The sequence below is a fragment of the Carettochelys insculpta genome, chromosome 3, assembly GCF_033958435.1.
Source record: "Carettochelys insculpta isolate YL-2023 chromosome 3, ASM3395843v1, whole genome shotgun sequence".
Classification (NCBI taxonomy): domain Eukaryota; kingdom Metazoa; phylum Chordata; order Testudines; family Carettochelyidae; genus Carettochelys; species Carettochelys insculpta.
The window spans coordinates 68048864-68072058 of record NC_134139.1 but is presented as its reverse complement, the minus strand read 5'-3'; the positions used below and the strand labels follow the sequence as shown (position 1 = coordinate 68072058).

At 41.9% G+C, this 23195-nt stretch overlaps 1 protein-coding gene across 3 annotated transcripts in view; it reads right to left on the bottom strand.

Moving 5' to 3' along the window:
• The window catches only part of AKT3 (AKT serine/threonine kinase 3), a 295102-nt gene that overhangs the window by 162895 nt on the left and 109012 nt on the right, over positions 1–23195 (bottom strand). Inside the window, exon 1 of one of the 3 annotated variants that reach the window (XM_074990080.1) lies at positions 17619–22018. The exons of the other annotated variants lie outside the window; for them this stretch is intronic. The gene's annotated coding sequence lies outside the window, so the exon portion shown is untranslated. Of the gene's footprint in view, positions 1–17618; positions 22019–23195 lie in introns of those variants that run through there. 3 annotated transcript variants of the gene reach the window in all.

The window sequence follows — 23195 nt, the reverse complement described above, 5'->3', positions numbered from 1 at the left end:
AAAAGTGAGTTTACTCTAACTTCTCTAGAAGACCTGGGTTTTAAAGAGCAGAAAATCACCAAATACGAGGACAAATAAACTAGGTGTTGATGCCACCCTTTAAAATCACAGAGACATAGCTTTGGTGAGAGACGACAGAAAGGATATCATAGCACAGGACTGTACTTTAATAAAGTAGAGCAACATTTTATTAAATCAAATATTCCTGAAAGACAAACTGGAAACAGTATATTTTGCTTATCCTTCCTGTTTGTTGCTGGATTTCTAGTGGAGAAAAATATACCTAAGAGCTTGAAAAGAAATTTTCATCTAGTTAAAACTACATGCCTCTTCTGTGCCCCTATTCCATATACAATTTCCACTGACAGGTTCTCGTTGTTGAATTTTTTTTATTTTATGATACTACTTGAGGTTTTCATTCATTCATAATACATTTATTTGATTCTTCACTGTGAAGTTATCACCAGCCTTCTGGCATTTCTCAATTACATTTCTGAACAAACTTTCATGTCAATTCTATTTCATATTTCATACAAAGTATGCAAGTTACAAGTTGTGATATAAAAGCTAAGGGAGCTTGAGAACTGAAGATACATATTTTTAAAAATCTGCTAATTATTATTGGAAATATTTTCTCTCTCTGGGCACTGAAAATTCTAGCTGCTCTTCAACCACCACCCTCTTCTTTTCTCAGAGAACTTGTATTAGAAAATTCAAATAGTCAATGGTACTTGCTTCACAGCACACAAGAACTAGAAATCAAGAATGGTCTATTCATATTTTTAGATATATTGTTTCAAAGGCAGATGGTGGTGCCTAATACAGATTATTTTAAATATTGGACAAAATGAGAATTTCTTTTCCTGTGGTATCACACAGGTGTAAGAACAAGGCAAACTCACTCTTGCCAAGATCACAAACCACAATTTGCAGACTCTCCTATTTTTAATTAAAACTTGCCCGTTCCCTTATTTTTACAAGCATATTTTCATTACAAAAATAATCATGCCTGACTTAAAAATCTTTATTAAGAAATATGTACTACTCATTTCAATCATTAATAACGACATAACACATACAGGAATACCATCCCTGATGTCACCACAGCCAATCTGGTGTCTGACTGGTGTAACTTGTTCTCACCCACAATTATTTCTGATTTGGGGAGAATTTATACCTCCAGACTTGTGGAACTGCTATGGGCACCCAAATGGCCCCACAATATGCTAATATATTTATGGTTGATCTGGAACAACAATTCCTCAGCTCTTGTCCCCTATTATCCCTCCTCTACTTATGATACATTTATGACATCTTTATGATTTGGACCCATGGTATAGAGACTCCAGAAGAATTCCACAGAGACTTTAACAATCTGCACCCCACCATCAACTTACTCCTCTGCTACTCCATAAGAGAGATACATTTCCTGGACACTACAGTACCAATCAAGGACAGCCTGATCAGTACCACACTCTACCGGAAACCCACTGATCGCTATATACCTACCTAACAGAAGAAGTCTTGTGGCACCTTATACACTAACAGATATTTTGGAGCATAAGCTTTCGTGGGCAAAGACCCACTTCATCAGATGCATGAGTGAGGGGTGTGTGGTTTCAGAGGGGTATTTAAAGAATGGGGTCCCAGAAAAAGGGAGGGCCAGAGCTGACAAGGTCTATTCAGCAAGGTGGAAATGGCCCAGTATCAATAGTAGGTATCAAAAGAGGAAAAAAAAAAAGTCAGATCAGACAGGGGGACATTAGTCAGAGTCTAATGGGGGGGGGGATCTTAACACCCAGGGCAGAGAAGCTGCCTTTGGAAGCTGCAAGCCACTCCCAGTCTGTTTAATCCTTGGTTAATGGAGTCAAATTTGCAAATAAATTGAAGCTCAGAGATTTCTCTCTCCATTTGATTTTTGAAATTTCTTTGTTTCAGGACTGTCACCCTTAAATCTGCTATTGAGCGTCCAGGGAAACTGAAGTGTTCCCCTACAGGCTTCTGTACATTACCGTTCCTGATGTCTGATTTACGTCCATTTATTCATTTACGTAGAGACTGTCCAGTTTGCCAATGTAAATTGCAGTGGGGCATTGCTGGCACATGATGGCATATACGATATTAGTAGATGTTCAGGTAAAGGAGCCCCTGATGCTATGGCTGATGTTAGGTCCTGTGATGATGTCACTGGTGTAAATATATGAGCAGAGTTGGCAGTGAGGACCATTGCAGGGGCTGGTTGCAGGCCTAGAGCCACTGGTTTGTGATTTGTAGTGGCTGGTGAGGATTTGTTTAAGGTTGGCAGGCTGTCTGTAGGCAAGGACAGGCCTGCCTCCCAAAGTCTGTGAGAGTGCTACTGGACTGCGTTTTTGTTTTTACACAACAATTGTTTGCTAAATTGTTAATGGTGTGCTAATGAACCCACACTAGTTACATGAAATACAAAAAAAGCAGTCATGTAGCACTTTAAAGACTAAAAATAATTTATTAGGTGATGAGCTTTTGTGGGACAGACCCACGTCTTCATATCAGAAGTGGGTCTGTCCCATAAAAGCTCATCACCTAATAAATTATTTTGTTAGTCTTCAACAGTGTTACACGACTGCATTTTGTTTTATTAGAATACAGACTAATATGGCTATCTCTCTATCACAAAAAAAAGAAAAAGGGAAGTAAACAACCTTTCAACTAGAAAGTATTTTTTCAGTTGTAAGTTACAGCTGAATAAGGAAAAGATCATCACTAGTTTAAACTTCCCTCTGTTGCTGTAAGTGGTAGAGCAGCACTGGTAAGAAAACTATTGCAGACTGACCCTCTGTGTTCTAACCATCCTCACAGCTCCTAAAATGCCAAAGTCACTGGCAGCCTGTCTCCATCAGCACTACCATTATTGCTGCCATGTTTGAAAATGCATTAATATGAAATTTAGATAAACTGGATGTTACAGAAAAAGCTCAAAAACAGAGTTGTGATCTCCAAAAGGTATCTAAAAAGGACCAAAACAATGGCTTTCATGAATACATAAAATCAATGACATTGTTTTATCACTAAAAATGATACTGAATTTACAGTGTCAGAGAATGTGGATAAAATACATACTCCACAGAATATGTATACATTTTCATTAAATAAGCTCTCAAGAGAAGTTCAATATGTGTCCATCATGACTGTCTGGAATTAGAGATCCTAAAGCATCTCCCCTGACGCCCGGGTGATCGGATACTGTTAAGCAACACTCTCTCTAATGCTCAGTCCCATTTTTAAAAAGTAGTAAATGCTTCCTGTTAACCAGGCTCCTCATCAACAGCCTACCATTTCCAGCTAGACCCACATTACACTTGTCTTACCTTGACATAAGGCATCTGAATATAATAGTGATCTGCCTCAGAGGAGTAGCCCTGTTAGTCTCTAGATTCACAAACAACAACCAGTCCTGTGGCACCTGAAAGACTAATAAATGTATTAGGTCACGAACTTTTGTGGGCAAAACCAACTTTTTCAGATTAAAATGGAGAGGAAAAACAGAATCCAGGGTTTATATACTAGGGGAAGGTGTAGGAGGAAGAGAAAGCATAAAAAGGCTGCCTGTCACTAGTATGGTCAGTTTATGAAAAAAAATAAAGTAGGATGTGTCTCATTCCTGCAAATATCAAAGGTGGAGAAATTGGCCTTGTAATGCATGATAGTAAGATCTATACACAGGCTAAGTGATATGCCTGACATTCTCACTAAACCTCTCTCTTGGAAAGTCTGTAGTTTTACAAGTGCTAATACAGCACTATTGATGCATGGAACATATCCAGCAAGAAAAGTAGGGTGTGCAGACACTCCAACTTCCCTTTAAATACCTGGATCTGCAAAAGAGATCCAAGTGTCCATCCAAATCAAGTATGAAATACATGGGAGGCAGAATGCTGAGAGTACAGAAATTATACAGTGCTGAATTCAATGCACAAAACCAGCCAATAACATAGGAAATGCCCAGGCTCTTTGCCTTTAAATTGATACAGTGTTCATTTAATCATATTTTACATTTTTTGTACCATGACACATATATTTAAATAACAACTTGGACCCTGATTTTTAATGTTTAATTTAAAAGATGCTATTTTGATGAAGTCGTGGGCAATCCGCTAAATGTTCAAAATTCAGTTCAGAGTCTGATAAATATCCAAGTTTGGCTACTGTTACTGAATCTTTTCAGTGTGCAAAATTTGACAAGGAGAATTATTCACCAATTCATTGATTTAAGACTGGAAGGGATTTTATATTTACATCCAGATTATTTACACAAATGCTGAATAGTGTTGGGCTTACATCTGATCCCTGCAGAAGTAGCCCCAAAATATTGTTAAAAATGCCTCATAGCCATTCTAGTATTTATACCCACACAACAGCTATGTAAAAATATAAAATAGTAAAGTAAGAAAGTGAATCCACCTGAGTCTCAAAAGTTGCATAGTGCTTTCCAAAGATTTCGGCATCTCATTCTTCGAATTAAACCAAATCATGTGAGCCATCTTTAAGTTGGACATTAAACACAATGTAGTTAATCAGATAAGATAACGATTTTCAAAGTACAAACATAATTAAGTCAAAATACCCACTGAAAATATTCAAAACTCTTCAAATATTCAAGAAATAGTATCATACTATAACTATTGTTATCAGCTGCTGCCGATCAGTATTGTTATGGTTGACAAAGTCTCCAGTGCACCAGACTGTCGCTAATTATGTATATTCAAGTGATTAGCAAGCACTTGTTGCCTCCTTCACACCAACCTCCAAACAGCAGCCTTTGAGAGGAGAATAGACTGCAAATTTATTGAGAGAACACTGTTAATCCTTTGGGGAGAATGTAAATGTAAACAGGACTACTCTACATCAAGGTGCTTTGACAACAACAATCATCTGCATAAACACATGCTCAACAACAAACAGGTGTTCTATTTCACAACTAGCATGGATTTGATGCTTTCAAGTAAGCATTATGCACAAACTGTTAGAAGTACTTTGAAACCAGCTGCAATTACTATAATTAGCTGTTTGCCTACACTTTGTTTGCCCCCCTACCTGTTCAGTATTGTGCTGGCTGCAATCCGTAATTTCAAAATAAAAATCAAGGTTCCAAGTCTCTCCCCCACCCCCCTTTTTTAAGACTTCCATCCTCAGCAAATTCATACTTATCCATAAAGCACTGCCAGTAGTAACAGGATATTTTGCATGAAATGGTTTCACAGTCTCATCCATATCAGGTCATAATTATGACACGCACTGTCATCAATGGAAAAACAAAGGGCCACTTGCAAAATAAGAGAATAAAATAAGTTTTTGGTGGTCAGGATTTCCTTTAATATCACCAATATTCAGCCTGGAAATGACAAGTTCGTTCGTTCAAATAAAAAGCTCTCACACTCAGAGTTACCAGAAAATTAATCATACAGTCAGAGGGTTAGAAGGAAACTCCAGTAGCTCTGAATCTTTCCAAAGTACTTTACCCTTGTCAAGAATCTGATTTGTCTTGCATACCCACAAGTGTCAGCTCACTTAAAAACTACTCACTAACAAAAATAAGACACAAAAATACAAGTGTCACAATTCACTATTAGTGAAAAATGGGTCACTTATTTTACCATATAGTTATAAAAGAAATCACTTGAAATATAAATATTGTACTTACTGTTCAGTTCATAGCATACAGAGCAACAGAAACATGTCATTGTTTGAAAATTTACTCTGTACTAATTTCACAATTGCTTTCCTTGAAGCCTGTTGTAAAACTGGGCAAATATCTAGATGAGTTGAGACAACGAGAAGTCATGTGGCACTGTAGGCCATGTCTACAGAACAGCAATATTTTGAAATAACTTATTTCTAAATAACACAGCTACACAAAAGAATGTATTTTGAAATAGTACCAAGTATTTCAAAATAAACTGTCCAGACACAGTGCCTATTTCAAAATAGTGCCATTGAAGATCATTATGGTTTATTTCAAATTAGCATTATTCTGTGTGTCTTAACAGTGCCTATTTCAAAATAGGCGTTATTCATCCTGCAATGAGGTTTACAAAAATCAAAATAACGCACCTGCTATTTCTAATTTATTTCAAAATAGAGTGTGCATAATGTAGATGCTGACAGCTAGTGCAAAATAGCAGCAGTTATTTTGGAATAAATTTGCTCTGAAAACATAACCATAAAGACTCAGCCTGCAACCCTGCCATGAAGCCTCTAGGGGGTCTATGCCACTCCCAAGCCTAGATAAAGGAGGAGGGTTGGTCAAATAAACAACAATACAAATTAAATCTGATGCCAGTATGACTAGCTGATAAAAGACGCCAGCTCAGACGTCGCCCAGATAAACAAAATCCATCATACCAATCAAGCAGTCAGGGTTCGGTTGATAAGTTGGCTACCAAAAGAAAATTACAACCAACACATATACTATCAATTGGAACATGGAATGTCTGAACATTCTGGACAACTGGAAAGTGAGAGCTGCTTCGAATGGTGATGGAGAAATACCAACGCAATATACTTGGACTGGCGGAGATGCATTGGACAGCATTGGGAGAGATGTGCAACTCAAAAATCATTTGGTCAGGGAACAAAATGAAGCATGGGACAGAAGTTGGATTCCTTCTTAGCAAAAGAGCTAGAGGAGCACTGTTAGGATACAAACCAGTGAGTGCAGGAATCATGATAGCGACATTCTAAGTGAAACCATTCAACATCTCAGTCATTCAGGTGTATGCACCCACATCAGAAGTACAGAGGAAGACATCAAGCTATTCTATAAAGACTTGACAAAGACACTGGAGGAGATATCGAGAACAGACGTGTTGACCATCGGAGGAGACTGGAACGCAAAGGTTGGAACACATAAAGGTTGGAGAATGTCATTGGAAGGTTTGGATATGGAGAAAGAAATGAACAAGGTGAGAAACTACTAGAGTTTGCTAGGGAGCACAAGACGGTGATCTGCAACACAAAGGACTGCAGGAAGTGGGCATGACTTTTTTGGACCTCTGATCATTTGATCATGATAGATATGATCTTGATAAGAAGAAGATGGATAACATTGTACATCAGTGCCAAACTTTCCAAGGAGTGGATATAGACTCAGACCACAGTCTAGTGATTGTGAACATCAAGCGGAAACTCAAGAAAAAGTGTAAGACACAGTTTAAGAAAAGAAGAGATGTGGCAAGGAAGGAATAGGAAATGCGTAGAGATCAGCACTCAAAGAGAAGATCAGGAATGTGAGCACAGAGAAAGACGTAGATAAGAAAGTTGGAGGGACAGCCACAGTGATAGAAAAGACAATTGAGCAGCCAGTTCCGGAAGAAAAAAAGATCAATAAGAAGTGGATTATGCAGGAGACACTGAAGTTGGTTCAAGAGAAGAGAACTTTGAAGAGCAGAAGGGGTGTTTCCGAGAGGGCCGAACAGCAATATAAAGTGAAATGTAACAAGATAGGGAAAGCAGCCAGCCTGGGTAAGGTGAAATGGTTCAAGGAGCAGTGTGAAGATACACAGAGGTATTACAGACAGTGCAAGACTAGGTAGGTGTATAAGACAATTTGGAACATTAATAGGAAGTGGCAGCTGAAGCAGATGGCAATCAAAGAACGAAAAAGTGCTTATAAACAAGGAGAAGGTTGTGCAGCAATGGGCAAGATATAGCACCAATACGTACAAACCACAGTTGGACCCCAGTGTCTCAGACCGATCAAAGAACTAAAAGAGATCTCCACAGAACATCAAGAGCGAGACTGATGCTTTGAAGGAGGAAGTAGAAAGAGCAGTGAAATGACTATAGAACAACAAGAGACCTGGAAATGATAAGATCATGGGAGAGATGATCAAATACAGAAGAGAAAGTATGATTCAGGAAATACACCAACTATGTAATACAGTGTGGAAAGAAGGGAAGGCATCTAAGGAATCGACAAGATCCGTGGTATTGACAATACACAAGAAAGGGAGCGTATTGGAGTGCAAGAACTACAGAACAATTGCCCTAACGAGTCATCTCGACAAGGTGCTGGATGATGATGCTGAGGGAGAGAGACTGAAAAAGCGGGACACAGGAAAGACAGAAGTCCCATAGAGAAGATATTAGCACTAAGATTAATAGTGGGACAGATGGGATATCGGTACATGGGATGAGAATTCACAACTTCAGGTTCAAAGATGATATAGTTATCATCGAGGAAGATGAAGAGAAGCTAGAGAGAACAGCGCAGGTACTAACCAAGGAAGGGAAGTGGTACAGACTGATTATGAACATAGATAAGATTGTCACAGAGCTCACAGAAGCCACACTTTTCATGACTTCCAGAGACCTTCACATTTTCTGCTACACCCCCAAGGCAACAGGGCTGGAGCTCTCAGAACAGGACGCCACGTGGCTGCTGGGCTCTGCAGGGCACCTCCCCTCCTATGTCCCTTTCCACCCAGTATTTCTTTTTATTTTACAGAAAGCCCCCATGCCACATGGCTGCTGGGCTCTCCAACGCGTCTCCCCTCCTATGTCCTTTTCCACACAGCATTTCTTTTTATTTCACAGGACTCCTCTACTGGGCATCTCCCATCCGCTGTCCCTTTCCACCCGGAATTTCTTTTTATTTTATTGTAGTTTATTTTCTATTCTTTTTTACTTTACAAGGATTCCCTCCCCTCCCCCCGCAATGCAGCCATCCACGCAGATGTAATTGAACCCTTCCCCACTATTGCCTCTTGCCACATGGCCTACTCACTGGGGAGGACTGCTCCAGAAATGGCTGAAAAAATTTTTCCTCTGCCACACGACACCTGACGGCTTCCCCTGAAGAGCAGACAATTACTCATAGCTTACCATGTCTACAAAGAAATGTGCTGGATAAGTGACGGCAAATGATGTATTGTGAAATACATGCTTAGAATCCATCCTTAATAAGCCTTTAGCAGTCTTCAAAAAAGAAACTTTCCCTGATCGTAGACACAGAGACCCATTCATTCCACTTGAAAGCACATTATGTGAATTGTATATTAATTTTGACCTTCACTTTCCAGCTGCCATGCCCAGCAGAGGAGAGAGGCCCAGAAAGAGAAACAGTCGAAGGCAGGATCTCATCCTGCAGCATGCAGAATGCAATAAAGCAGACCACACAAACCTGACAAAGGACACTGCTCAGTGGTGTAATAGTACAGCTCAGTGGCGTCAGTGAATGCTTGACTTCCAGAAATAGAAAGTGGCAAAACAGAGGCCACAGAAAAGCTCGTAATGGCAGTGACTGAGCAAACTGACGTCCTGCACTCCCTCTTGCAGCTGCAGAGGGACTCCCAATACAGCCCTGCAGGAGCTGATACCTGCTGCCCAGAGACCCCGAGAAGAGGTCGCCCTCACCCCCATCGTCATGGTTCCCAAACATGGTGAGGGAGGGCAAAGATAGCCTGCCACTCCAGCCCCAGGGGACACTGCATAAGGCTATTCAAGCACCCTTACAAAGCCTTCCTTTCCCTGCCAGTTAAACCTCTCCACCCCACAAAATAAAATAATTTCTTTGAGCTCGGTGTGATTTTGTGGTGTGCAGGAGTGGAAGGAAACACAAATCACTGTTCACCCGCCCAGCATTACACCAAGGTCCGCAGAGGACATGCTGCACAGGAAACTCGGGCAGGTTGGGAGAAGGCTGAAGGCACAGCTGCCCGCTGCAACACCCAGGTCCGCAACAGGTCCGCAGATGATGGAATTGGGTGGATTGGGGGAAGGCTGAACACACAGCTGCCAGCCACTACATCCAGGTCCACAACAGATGCACGACTAACGGAACCGGAAGGGTCGGGGGGGGATACAGCTGCCTGCCACATATATTCAGCTTACTCCAACTTAACCCCCTCCCACCAAGTAAAACCATTCATTCATGAAGACACAGTATGATTTACTGGTATGATGACAGAGAAATACATTGGTAGCATGTGTGTTACAGATTATTCATAGAAGGGACCTCAAAGGTTGGAAGGGACCCTAAGAGGTTATCTAGTCCAGCCCCCCGCCTAAAGGAGGATCAACCCCAACTAAATCATCACAGCCATGACTATGTCAAGCTGGGAATAAAATCCCCTAGATATGGAGATTCCACCACCTACCTCAGTAACCCATTCCAGTGCTTCACCACCTCCCTAGTGAAACAGATTTTCCTAATATCCAACCAATACCTCTCCCTCTGTAATTTCATACCATTGCTTCTTGCTCTGCCATCTATCACTGAGAACAGTCTCTCCCCATCTTCTTTAGAGCTCCCTTTCAGGAAGCTGAAGGCTGCTATCAAATCACCTCTCAGTCTTCTCTTCTGCAAATTAAATAAGCCCTAATCTCTCAGCCTCTCCTCATAAATGATGTGCTTCATCTCCTTAATCATTTTTGTCACACTCTGCTGAACCCGCTCCAATGCATGCACATCCTTTCTATGGGGCCAACAACTGGGGGCCAACAACTGGACGCATTGCAGTAGGGTGTCACCATTTGTGAGGGTTCTGTGTTGAGAACCCTCATAAATGCTGAATTTCATGAATACGGCTCCTGGCTGGAGCCCAGCTGCCAGCACTCCTGCCTGGGGTCCCTGGGGAAGTGGCTGCTCGGCTGCTCGCAAATAATTGAATTCGCGAACATTAAGTTTGAGACTCTTGACACACTACTGTACTCCAGATGTGGCCTCACCAGTGCAGAATAGAGGGGAATAACAACTTCTCTAGATTTGCTGAAAATGCTTCTCCTAATGCATCCCCATATGCCATTACCCTTTATGGCTACAAGGGCACACTGTAGACTCATATCCAGCCTCTCATTAACTCTAATCCTCAGGTCCTTTTCTGTTGCACTGCTATTTAGCCAGTCAGTCCCCAGCCTGTAACTGTGCTTGGGATTCTTCCGTCCCAAGTGCAGGATTATCCACTTGTCCTTGTTAAACCTCATCAAATTTATTTTGGCCCAATGCTCCAATTTCTTTAGGTCACTCTGGACCACATCCCTACCCTCCATTGTGTCTGTCTGACCTCCTAGCTTAGTGCCATCTGCAAATTTGCTGAAGGTGCAATCCATTCCCTCTTCCAGATCATTAATAAAGATGTTGAACAATACCAGCCCTAGAACTGATCCTTGGGGCACTCCGTTTCAAACCGACCACCAACCAGACATGGAGCCACTGACCGCTACCTGCTGGTCCCGTCCGTCAAGCCAGGTTTCTATCCGTCTTATAGTCCATGTATCCTATCCATACTTCCTTAACTTATAGGCAAGAATGATGTAAGAGACTGTAGCCAGACAGAGTCTCCCCCTTACAAGCCAGCTTGCTCGTTGCACCCCCCCACTGAGGAGCACACAGGGCACGGAAATGGCTGCTGACAGCACAGTCTTTGATGTGCTCATTGAGGCCCAGATATGCTGGCTTATCGTGACCCTGAGAAGCAAAAAGTACAGCTAGAAGGCTAACAGGCCAGACTGTCAACATGAGAGGGGGGGGGTGAACCCTCAAGAAATCACCCCAGCTGGCATTGATCAATATGATGCACACACACAATCACTCAGAAGGGGACGTGCCCCGCCCGCACAAAAGAATGTCCTGTACTCCTAAATTGTTTATCTCTTGTCTTACAAGTGCAAACTAAGTAGAAATGCCCTTGTAACAAACTGGAGTCACAAAGACAAACCAGTATGATCTGGCACCATAGATAAGAAAGAGAATACGTAACCCAAAAGGGGGTATAAAAGATGGGTCCAGCAGAACTCTAACTTTGAGTGCATTCGACCAACTTCCTGCTGGTCGGGTCAGGTGATTGCCTCCCGAGGTCCACAGCTGGGGACGCCCAACCTCGTATTCGTCTTTCCGTCGGAATTGAGTGACCGATCCAGCTTGGCTACGCTGGTATCGAGGAGACGCAGAGAGGGTAAGATACACCCATGCTACGTCTCTGACTTTTTTTGTGCACAGCTAAAGAATTAGAGCTCTGTAACTAGTATCAAGATATCATTGTGTTAGATGGTAACAGATATCTTTGTATTGGATTGTAACGTAACTTGTTAACACCTGTACTTTGCTAGCATATAAGAAGTAAACAATAGCCTTTTGTAACCACACGCTTATAACTGTAGCTTAATAAACTTGTAACTAGTTAAGATCCAAGCCTAACTATTTTTGTTAACCCTTTTGTCACTGCAACACAGCCGGCACAACAAAAGAACTTTAACCATTTGGTTACAACAGCCTGGCCGTAGGTAAGAGTGCTAGGAGCTGCCTGCTCTAACAGTAAAAAACTGGGTTGCTTAGGACCCAGGGGAGTCCGTCAGCCTGTCTTGGCTGCTTGCAGTGACGAGCTCTCTGCTCTTGTAGTTTTAAACTTGGATGATAACAAGGGCATAGTTGGTACCTCACCGCACATTACCTGGCCACCGGCTAACAGAGACTTATCAAAACTTTTGCTAAAATCAAGGTATATCACAACCATTGACTTCCCCACGTCCACAGAGCCAATTACCTTATCATAGAAGCTAATCAGATTGGTCAGTCATGACTTGCCCTTGGTGAATCCATGTTGATTGCTCTTGATCACTTTTCCCTCTTCCAAGTGCTCCAAAATGGATTCCTCGAGGATCCATGATTTTTCCAAGGGACTGAGGTAAGGCTGACCAGTCTCTAGTTCCCTGAATTGTCCTTCTTTCCATTTTAAAAGACAGGCACCACATTTGCATTTTTCCAGTCACCGGGATCTCTACTGATCTCCACAAGTTTTCAAAGATAATGGCCAAGGGCTCTGAAAATTCCCTCAGCACCATTCAACGCATTAAATCCAGACCCATGGATTTGTTCACCACTAGCTTTTTTGAGTAGCTTTTAACCTGTTCTTTCCCCACCGAGAGTTACCCACCTCCTTCCCATACTGCATGCATAGTGTTGTAGGTTGGGAACTGATCTTGTTTGTAAAGACCGAGACAAAAAACACATTGACTGCTTCAGCTTTTCCTGCATTACACCTGTCACTAGGTTACCTCCCTCATCCAGTAATGGCCCCAAACCCTTTCTGACCACCCTCCTATTGTTAACATGCCTGTCGAAACCCTTCTTGTTACCCTTCACATTCCTTGCTAGCTACAGTTCCAATTGTGCTTTCACTTTCCTGATTACTCCCCAGCATTCTTCAGCCATATATTTATACGCCTCCTTAATCATCAAAGTTTCCACTTCCTTTATGCATGCTTTTTGAGTATGAGCTCACAAGGATTTCCCTGTAAAGCCAAGCTGGTTGCCTACCATGTTTGCTTTTCTTACTGAACACTGGGATGGTTTGCTCCTGCGCCTTTAATGAGACTTCTTTAAAATACTGCCAGTTATCCTGAACTCCTTTCCCGTTCATATTTGTTTCCCAAGGGATCCAGCCCACCGGTTCTCTCAGGGAGTCAAAGTCTGCTCTTCTCAAATCAACAGTATGTATTTTACTACTCACCTTTCTTCCTTTTGTCAGGATCCTGAAATCTACTATCTCATGGTTGCTGCAGCCCAAGTTGCCACCCACTTCTATTTCTCCTATTAGCTCTTGCACACGGCCCCTGGTTTGTTCCTTCAGCCCTTGCACCAGGAAGTTATCCCCAACATTCTCCAAAAACTTCCTGGATTGTCTGTTTGCTGCTCTATTGGTCTCCTAATAAATGTCCAGCTGACTAAAGCCACCCATGAGAACTAGGGTCTGTGACTTGGAAGCTTCTCTTAGTTGCCTGAAGAAATCCTCATCTACCTGATCTGGTGGTCTACAGCAGACACCAATCACAACATCACCTCTGTTGCTTCTGCCTCTAAGCTTAACTCAAAGACTTTCAACTGATTTTTCTCCCTCCATATACTAGAGCTCTGAACAATCATACTGCTCTCCCACATACAGCGCAACTCCTTCTCCTTTTCTTCCCCTGCCTGTCCTTCCTGAACAGTTTAAACCCTTCCACGCCCATGCTCCAGTTATGCAAGTCATTCCACCAAGTCTCGGTTATTCTAATCACCTCATAACTCCTTTGACTGTGCCAGGGCCTCTAATTCTTCCTGTTTGTTCCCCAGGCTTCTTGCATTTGTGTACAAAGACCTTAGATAGCTAGCCGATTGGCCTACTTTCTCTTTTTGAATCGGGGTCCTCCTTTGCTGTTCCTTCCTTCTTTCCTTTAAAATAGGGCTTGCGTCACCATCCCAACAAACCTAGTTTAAAGCATTCCTCACTAGGTTTGCAAGCCTATTCTGCGAAAATGCTCTTTCCTCTCTTCGTTAGGTGGATCCCATCTCTTCCTATGTTTTAAAGCGGCCCTTACTGCTTCTGCCTTAGTGTCGTTACTGGTGGACAGTTGCGTAGGTGTTTGTGAGTAAGCCCTGCCTATGGCCTCCGCTTCGGAATTCAAGGTGGACCGGAAAGTCTCTCACCTGGATTCACATATGTTGTGTAAAATAGCTCACGCTGTAATCATGGTGGGGACATTAGTTTCAGAAAGGTCAAAATGCATCAACAAGCATCTAAACCTTGCTTTTAAATGGCCAAAGGTGCATTCAACCAAGATTCAGCACCTGCTGAGTCTGTGATTGAAGTTTTCCTTGATGAGGTCCAAGGCTCCTGTGTAGAGCTCCATAAGCCAAGGGAGCAAAGAGTAAACAGGGTTGTCCAATATTACAATAGGCATCTCCACATTGCCAGTCATGATTTTCCAGTCTGGGAAAAAAAAATCCCATCCAGGAGCTTTCTGTACAGATCAGAATTTCCAAAGATGTCATGAACCCTCTCTGACAAGTCAACGCTGATGTCGGTGAAATGACTCTTCTGATCTAGCAACCCCTGCAATACCATTGAGAAGTATCACTTTCAGTTTATATACTCAGAGACCAGGTGGTCCAGGGCCATGATGGGAACGTGTGTGCCACCTATTACCCCACTGCAGTCAGGAAACCCCGAGGCAGCCAAGCCATCCATTATTGCCTGTACATCTCCCAGGTTCACGGTCTTCCTGAGGAGATGCTGACAGATTGAATGGACCTCCTGCATCAGCACGGACCCCAGTGTAGATCTGCCCACCCCAAACTGATTTGCCATTGACTGGTAATTGTCGGGCATTGCAAACTTCCACAGTGTAATTGCCGCTTGCTTCTGAACTGTTAAAGCTGGCCTCATTCTTGTGTTGCTGCACTTCAGGGCACAGGCCTGCACATTGCAAAGTTGCATAAAAGTGGACTTGTTCATGCAAAAGTTCTGCACCCACTGCTGGTCATGCCAGAACTCCAAAATGATGTGGTCCCTCCAGTGTGTGCTGGTCTCACAAGTCCAAAACCGCCACTCCACTGTGAGCAATGCATCGAGGGCAAGCAGCAGCTGTGAGTTCTTGGACCACAGCTGGGAGGACTGCTCTTCAAAACCCACCGTCGTCATCACCACAGTACTGAACCATCATTGAGCATTGGAATTGATGGCAAATTGCTCAACAGCCAGTGTGGTTGCCAAAACTATACGTGCTAGGAGTTGAAGCATTTGGGGATCCATGCTTGCTCTTGTGGAAAAAAATGTTGCAGGAAATGGCACAATCTCCAGGTCATTTTTGCACAGCAGGTGCTCTGAATTCTGGGACAGTGCTTTGCATTGTGGGATTCAAACATGAAACACCCACAAGCAACCAGGCCGAAAGCACTGTAGGATAGGTACCTACAATGCACTGCTCATGCTGTCAAACTTGCATAGGGCAATGGGGCTGTGGAACCTCAACACAGAAAAACAGGGGGTCGAATTTCTAGAAGCTTTGTGGACTAAATTCGAATTCATAAGAATGAGGTTAAAAACTGAATTTATTAAAAATAAAATCTATCTTGAAGTGTAGACACAGCCCTAGTCGTCTTCTCATACCACCTTCCTCTGAAGTTTAAGCCCAGACAAACACCAAGGATACTCTTTGGATCATACTTTTCTTCTCCACCCTTCCCCAGTAAGGGTCAGCAGCAGACACAAGCTGAGAGGAGACAGAGGCACACATACAACATGTCTGGTGGCTGGGAAGGGGGAAAAGTTAAAAGGGAAATAAAAGAAGGCAGTGTTTTCTTTTCCTGCCTGTTCACTGTGTCAATTTTCTCTTAATGCTGGAATACTAACAAAAGGAGGGAGATAGAGGGGGCATATTTACAGCAGAGAAACAGCAATCAGGGCTGCAGAGTACAAGGGAGGGAGGGACCTCTTAGCTGGGGGAGAAAATGGACTTGTACTTGACAAGGCTGGAGTAGCTGAAAACTTTTATTTAGGCAAAAGAGACATGAATGTTCTCCTCTTATGGATCTGTGCATCTCCACAGCTGTAGCCTTTTGAACAAAGGAGAGTTCTAAGCAGCACAAAAGTTGAGTGGGATACCAAAGGTTCCTTCTAATGCACCGCACATTCTTCCTCACTATCTTAAATAATCCAAAGCAAGAGCCACTGTTCAAACAAGACTTGGCTGGTTTTTGACTCCAGCCCCAATGATGAAGCACTGTAGAAACTGAGCTGAATTATACCCAATACAACCCAACTGAGCCATGTGTGGCAACCAGTTGTGTAAATCAGGGTAGGGAAAGAAAAAAATTTTTTACCTTAACAGAATTCATTTTCTTATTAAAGAGTATATCCCGGGCACCCTTTTACTTTTCAGGGTGAGAGGGGAAAGCTATATATAAAGGAGAATGAAAGGCCATTTGGGAGGTGATAGCTCAGAGCCATCCATAGCAGGCAAGGGCCTAGATGAGGGCTAGACCCAGCCACTGGTATCGGCTATTTCTTTTCTGTCATTCCAATGGATTCTGGGTCCTGGCTGACTTCCCAAGCATCATGAAAATGCTTCCTGTGACCTTCTGATATACACACAGAGGAATATCACTGCCAAGTCCTTGTCCTAGGAGGGATGGGAAGTGGGAAAGCTGCAGAGTGATCTCCCACATCCTTGCAGCCATATACTTGCCACTGTCATGCTGGGGTCTCCACGTTTATCTACTGACAAACAAAATTTACAGAATTTGGAAGGATTTTTAATATTTAATATTTTAAATATTGTGCACAGAATCTTTAATTTTTTTGTTGCTGAATTCTCTCAGGAATATGGATTGCTAGGATGTTGGGGGAATGAGAGGGTGGTAGGCACAAGGATCTATGGTGGCGATCTCTAGGTGACTGGTCACTGGACATGGGGGATACTCCACAGAATAGGATGGGGGTGGGGGGGAACATCACTGTTTTTGCAAATTAGGGACAGGTCACAGGCCTCCATGATTTTTTTTTTTTTTTAATTTCCCAAGACCTGTTTGTGACTTTTATTAAAATTACAAGTGACAAGAAACCTTAACCTTAGTAATGACTAGTGGCTGGAAGTACTAGAGGAAATTTAGTACAAAAGAATATTTAAAAAACACTAAATAATTTTAACATGTTTTGTTGAAAAAGGATATGGTATAATTAAACATTTATCACTAAGGCTGATTAAACAAACTTGCTTATGCCAGAACACCCAGAGCAAAGCACTGTAATGGAGATTAGAATTCCCTGTGCTACTGTAAAAGAAGTACAACAAATCTTTTAAGCAGCCTTTGTGGTACTCACATTCACTTCTCTAATTCAGAGTGAAACAGTTGCTCTCCTTACATCCTGTTCTTATGTAGCTTTCAGAGCAGTGCATGAGAATGATGATGTCATCCTGGTGCTGCCTGAGAACAGAAAGTACCAGGAAGTGTCAAATCCCCTCAGTCTGCATGGGAACTAGTGCAAGGACAAGGGATGTAAAACTGGAAAATTACAAATAAGATTTTAAAGCAAAATTTCAATGATTGATTTCTAAAACATTGTTAGTAATACATAAAGAGCGAAGTGCTGGATTTTTTTAATTTATAATTTTAATTGAACAGCTGATTTCTGTCTTGCACCTTCAATCCTAAGAGCTGAAAAAGAGATGAAATGAAAAAAACTGGCCCCTAACAAAATCAGAAAAAAAAATCCAAGATTCCAACACAGATATTCTGTCCCCTTCCCTGCCCCCATAAAATAGCTATAGTTCAAATTAAATACAAACTACATGTAAGACCTTGAGAAGCTAAAAAGAACCAGGAAACAATGAAGGAGCTCATAAGGGTGGGAGGGATGTTCCTTTTCACATATTAGAGGCTTTTGAAAAAACTGCTTCCTAAAGCTCTACTCAGTCTCTCCATTATGTAATAATTCTTGAGGAAACAGCCAGCTACCGTGACAACTGGGATGTTTTGCCAGTGTGGCTTTGTTTAAATCCTAAAGCAATACTTGGATATGCATTAAGCCCAGTGGCTGTCTCTGAGCTGAATGCCAATTAAGAATGGTGTCCCTGCCATCTGACAAGCCTGAGACTAAAAGGTCTATCTGAGGTCAAACTGTCTGGACCACTTTCATAAGCTTACTAGACTGGGAAATACAGATCATAAAGCTGTTCCTTTGAAGTACGACAGTGAGGAAAAAGAGCACTGATGTAAAACCTTCATAATGTGATATGTAAATAGCAGAAAAAATCTTCTAATTTGATTAGTTTTGGTTTCTTAAAATAACTTCCTGACTTATAAATGGGAAGGCAGAGATAACTATAATTTCCAAAACTTTAACATACATACATAACATAAAATATGGACAGCATCCTGGAAAAGGGTATACATTATTAACAACAATACAAAGGAATTAGTCCTATTTCCATATATTTTTATACTAAAGCTACTACTTGCACTCACTTCATCAAGTATCCATAACCATTACTGCTTCTATTTCATATGTAATAGGGGGAAACGTCAGATATTTTAAGTATCCATTATGAAAGGGAGCAAACTACATTTAAGTTTGCTTATCAATGCTGGGATACTTAAAATTCTTTTTGTAGGCATTTACAACAGACTCTGAAAATGATAACTATGATATAGGATCTCTCAAGTATAACTTTTGAAATAACTTCTACTTTTGGACAGAAACATCAATTTCTATGTTTCTATGTTCTACGTTCTACATATAATTATTTTCTACTATTTTACTTCTGTTTATAATTTACTTAGTGCCAGTTCATTAACTCACTTAAGTAAGTAATATCATCTTAGACATTGTGGGTCAGTTTGCAAGGGTAATACAATATTCCAACCAAAGAAGCTACTGTTTAAATTCCTGTTTTAAGGACCTTTGTGAAAGATTATTACCTTCTTCCTTAAAGTATAATTCTTTTTAAAAAACAGCAAGGGAAATCTAAACTCAAATGTTCTATTCTGCACTCCTTACGTGAATAGTTTCCATTGGCACGAAAGGGAGAGTATACTCTGCTTTCTTCACTTACATAATTTTACCTTCAATGTAACTTTCCAATTGACGCATGTAGTATCAAGATGAAACCTGTATTATAGTTCTTAGAAGGAATTTTGCCTTTATTTTGCATCATTCTTTATGTAGCATATAAAATTACAGGAGATGAGACCATGAAAGCTTTCAGTTTTGGGGTTAGTGGAGTTCAATCTTGTTTCATATACTACGGCTCAACTCATTTAAAATGTGTGTGGTTATTCACTAACTTCACCCAACTCTGTTTACTAAAAAGCAGCTCAGAGTAACTCACTGCTGAAATATTCTTTGCATTTCAAAGAGTGCTGTCATATACACAAAGGGTGCATGTACGCTGGTAACTAACTTCAAGTTATCGTCAAGGCACTACATCATAGTAGCCAGCAGAGAGTCTACACACATTTTCCTTTATTTCGAAGTTAACTTCCCAACTTCAAAATCCTTACTCCATTCCTGGGATTGGAGCAGTGCCCTACTTCAAAGTTTAACGTTCAAGTAGGGTGTGTGTAGATGCTGTACTTCGAAGTTATTTTTTTAGTGTAGACAGCCAAACTAACGCATGAGTAACATATTTAAGAACACTCGCTGAAATCAAGACCAAGTGGACACTAAACAGGGTTTACCAATATAGCTATATTGGCAAACCTTTCTAATGTGGACGAAGGTTGTATGAGGGGAAAAAAATTATCCATCTATCTAAGCCAAGATGGCTTTTCAGCACTGTCTACTGAAAAACAAATACACTCATCCCTCGCTATACAAGCGCAATTGGTTCCCAAACTACTGCTCATGGGTGAAAACTCATAACGGCGACACTGAATTCCCATTAAAATACAAGTAAGTGTCTCCAATTCATTCCAAGTACTTGTAACTTGACATAAACCAGTTGAGTTTAGGTACTTTTCTGATGTATTTGAATAGTTTGGTACCAGCAATAGGACGTAGTGTATGTATGTTGAGCAGTCAGCAATAGGATGTAGTGTATGTATGTTGACCAGAGATTTCCAACTTATGGGTCCCATTAGATTTGTTAAAGGTCGCCAGCTGGGCGGTTCCCATCTGCATGTGGCTGTTAAAGAAGCAGTTTGCAGCTTCTTAACACTGCTGCCTCAGGCAGATTTCTATGATAGCTGCCATCTCTAGCAGTTATCTCTGTCACTAGAGGTAGCAATTACCTTATGCCTAGGTGCAGAAACCTTAACACTTTAGTTAACGGCTGGGAGCAGGAGGGCTGGGGGAGCCACCCAGCCTAGCAGCCCCTGTGAAGAGGCTGCAGGAGGAGGAGGACTGTCTAAGGCTGGGGGCTGTTGAGGGATGCGGGGGCGGGAGTCTGAGACTGGGGGAAGTTTGGGTCTGCAAGGAGAGTCTAATGCTGGGGGTGGTTTGGGGCTCCAGTTGCAGGTCTCCCCGCCCTGTCAGGCACCCCACAGCTGGAGCTGAGCCAGCCACAAGGCTGCAGGTCTCCCCACCCCCTTGCCAGGGACCCCACTCATATAAGCGGGGGAAGTTCACTCATATAGCGAATAAAAGTTGGTATGTATGTTCCTCATTTTAGCAAGTACTCGTAAGTAAAGTACTCAAACGACGGATGTATGTACAGTGAAAGTTGTGTTATCTGGAAGTCAGATAACTGGCATGATCTCTTAACTGACATTTGACAGGGCTGGCAGTAGTAGGCCAAGGCCTACTGGTCTTGGGGCTGGCTGGCTGCCCCACTCCAATAACCAGCACATTTTGCTATCAAGCAACCCTTGTTCCCTAGGGTGGCATGGGAGAGAGGGCAGTGGATAATAAAGTTTATACTGTACAAGTAGTCCTTTCTCACTGTAAGATTACCTTGGTCTTTACTGCAGCCAGAATCCCACTTCAAGGATCTGTGTTCATTAATGCAAGATCACCCTCTCCCAAAAAGTACAATTTAATTTTTATTTTTTAACTACTGGATCTAAAGATGGTGAATTAAAATATTTAGTGACTACTTTTTTGTTGATACAGCTTTGTAATGCATTCTTTTATTTAAAATACTAATTATTCCAACTAACCCAGGGCACTGAGGTTGTTCACTAATTTTTCTTGTGAGAAGGGAGTTGCAGTGCAATGAAGTTTAAGAGATACTGGCCCAGAGGAATGCAGAGAAATATTTCATACTGTAGGAAAAGAATGAAGATAAAGATGTGCAGGGAACAAACCAAAAAATTAGAGGGAACACTACTTTGATAAGGTTGCCAGGGCTGCCTTAGACCTGCTGAGGCCTCAACCTAATAATTAAGAAAGCCCACCATCCAAGCCCAAAACCAAAGCCAGAGGCAGTAGCCTTGACCAGCAGGGCTCAGATTACAGGCCCTCTACCTAAGGCTGAAACCCTTGGGTTTTGTCTCTGCAACACATTTTGATACATATCCCATAATCCATTATAAAAATAATTTGTAATACATATTGAGGATAGCAACGGATTACTGTCCACTTTTATATCTACCCACAATGACATGCACTGATTTAAAAAAAATGCCCTGGGGATGTAAAAATGCACAAAAGAAGTAGCACAAGCCACTTCAGACAAAGCAGTGTAGATGTACTCTTTCAGTTAAATTGTACCAGTCTATAAAGCAGGAAAAAAAAAATCACAAACCTATGCTGAAAAACTTTCCCACACAGATTTTCCCACCCACCCACACACTTACTTTCCAGTATCCCCATGCTTCCTAGGAAGGGAGTGAAAAAAACTCCTTTTTGTGCCTCCAGTCTCCTTCCCCAGCCATCCTGCACCTAGGCTGTGTCTAACCTACCACATAAAGTCAAATTTCAAGGAGTTAGCTTGATATTAAAACATCGCTGTCTTCACAGTTAATAGTATTATCTTGATTCATTGAGCCATAATACCAATTACAAAATATTGATACTAGATGATGGGTATAGCATCAAATTCTAATTTGAAATCTCAAAGCAAGGTTAATGTGTAAGTGCCATGTCCTTAATTTGAATTTCTGAACCTCCAAAAATGTCCCGTATGTATCCCACAAAGCTACGCGGTGACCCTCCATGTATGGCTGCTTCCTTGTACACTGCTCTCCATCCAGGTGCGCAGGAAGAAGGTCACAAGAAGCCTGCAAAGTTTTGATTGAATTTGAATTTGAATTCAGCAGTGCCCAGCCCTGCAAATATAAAAGGGAGACCATTATGAAAAATACTCCTTTGCCCATCACATTGCACCACATCAGTAGCCATTGCACTACAGCAGTAGCAACTGCCTCATTAGCCATCTACTACAATTATGAGTCTCAGGGAAGTGATCTGCCCAGTACTTCTCAGACTTGCCAGAGAGCCCCAGCATGGGCCCATCAAGAGATTCTGGATTTTTTTTTTGCGATTTGGGGAGACCAATCGTGGCAAAGAGACTTCAGGTGGCCTAGAGAAACGTGGCATTCCACGATAAGCTGCTGCATGAGACGACCACCCGAGGTTATACCGGTGACTCAATACTATATCAGGTGAAGGTGAAAGGACTCCAGCAGGCCTATCAAAAAGGCCAGGAAGCCAACCAGTGATCCAGGCAGCTCTATGAACCTCCTACTATTATCAACAGCTGCACACCCCACCAGGGAGCCTGGTCTGAATTACACTTCTGGAGGCTCTGATATGGAATTCAGGGTGAATCCAGAGGAGCTGGGTGGCCCAGAGCAAGAGGACAACAGAGACGAGCAAGGGAGCAACGAGTAAGGGGACAAAGGAAGTTCTGCCAGACAGCCCAAAGCTCTTCACCACAGACCTGCAACCCCTTCACGGAGTTCCCCTTTACGCCAGGCCCCGAGCCTCCTGGATCAAGCAGTTTGGATGGCTATGTAT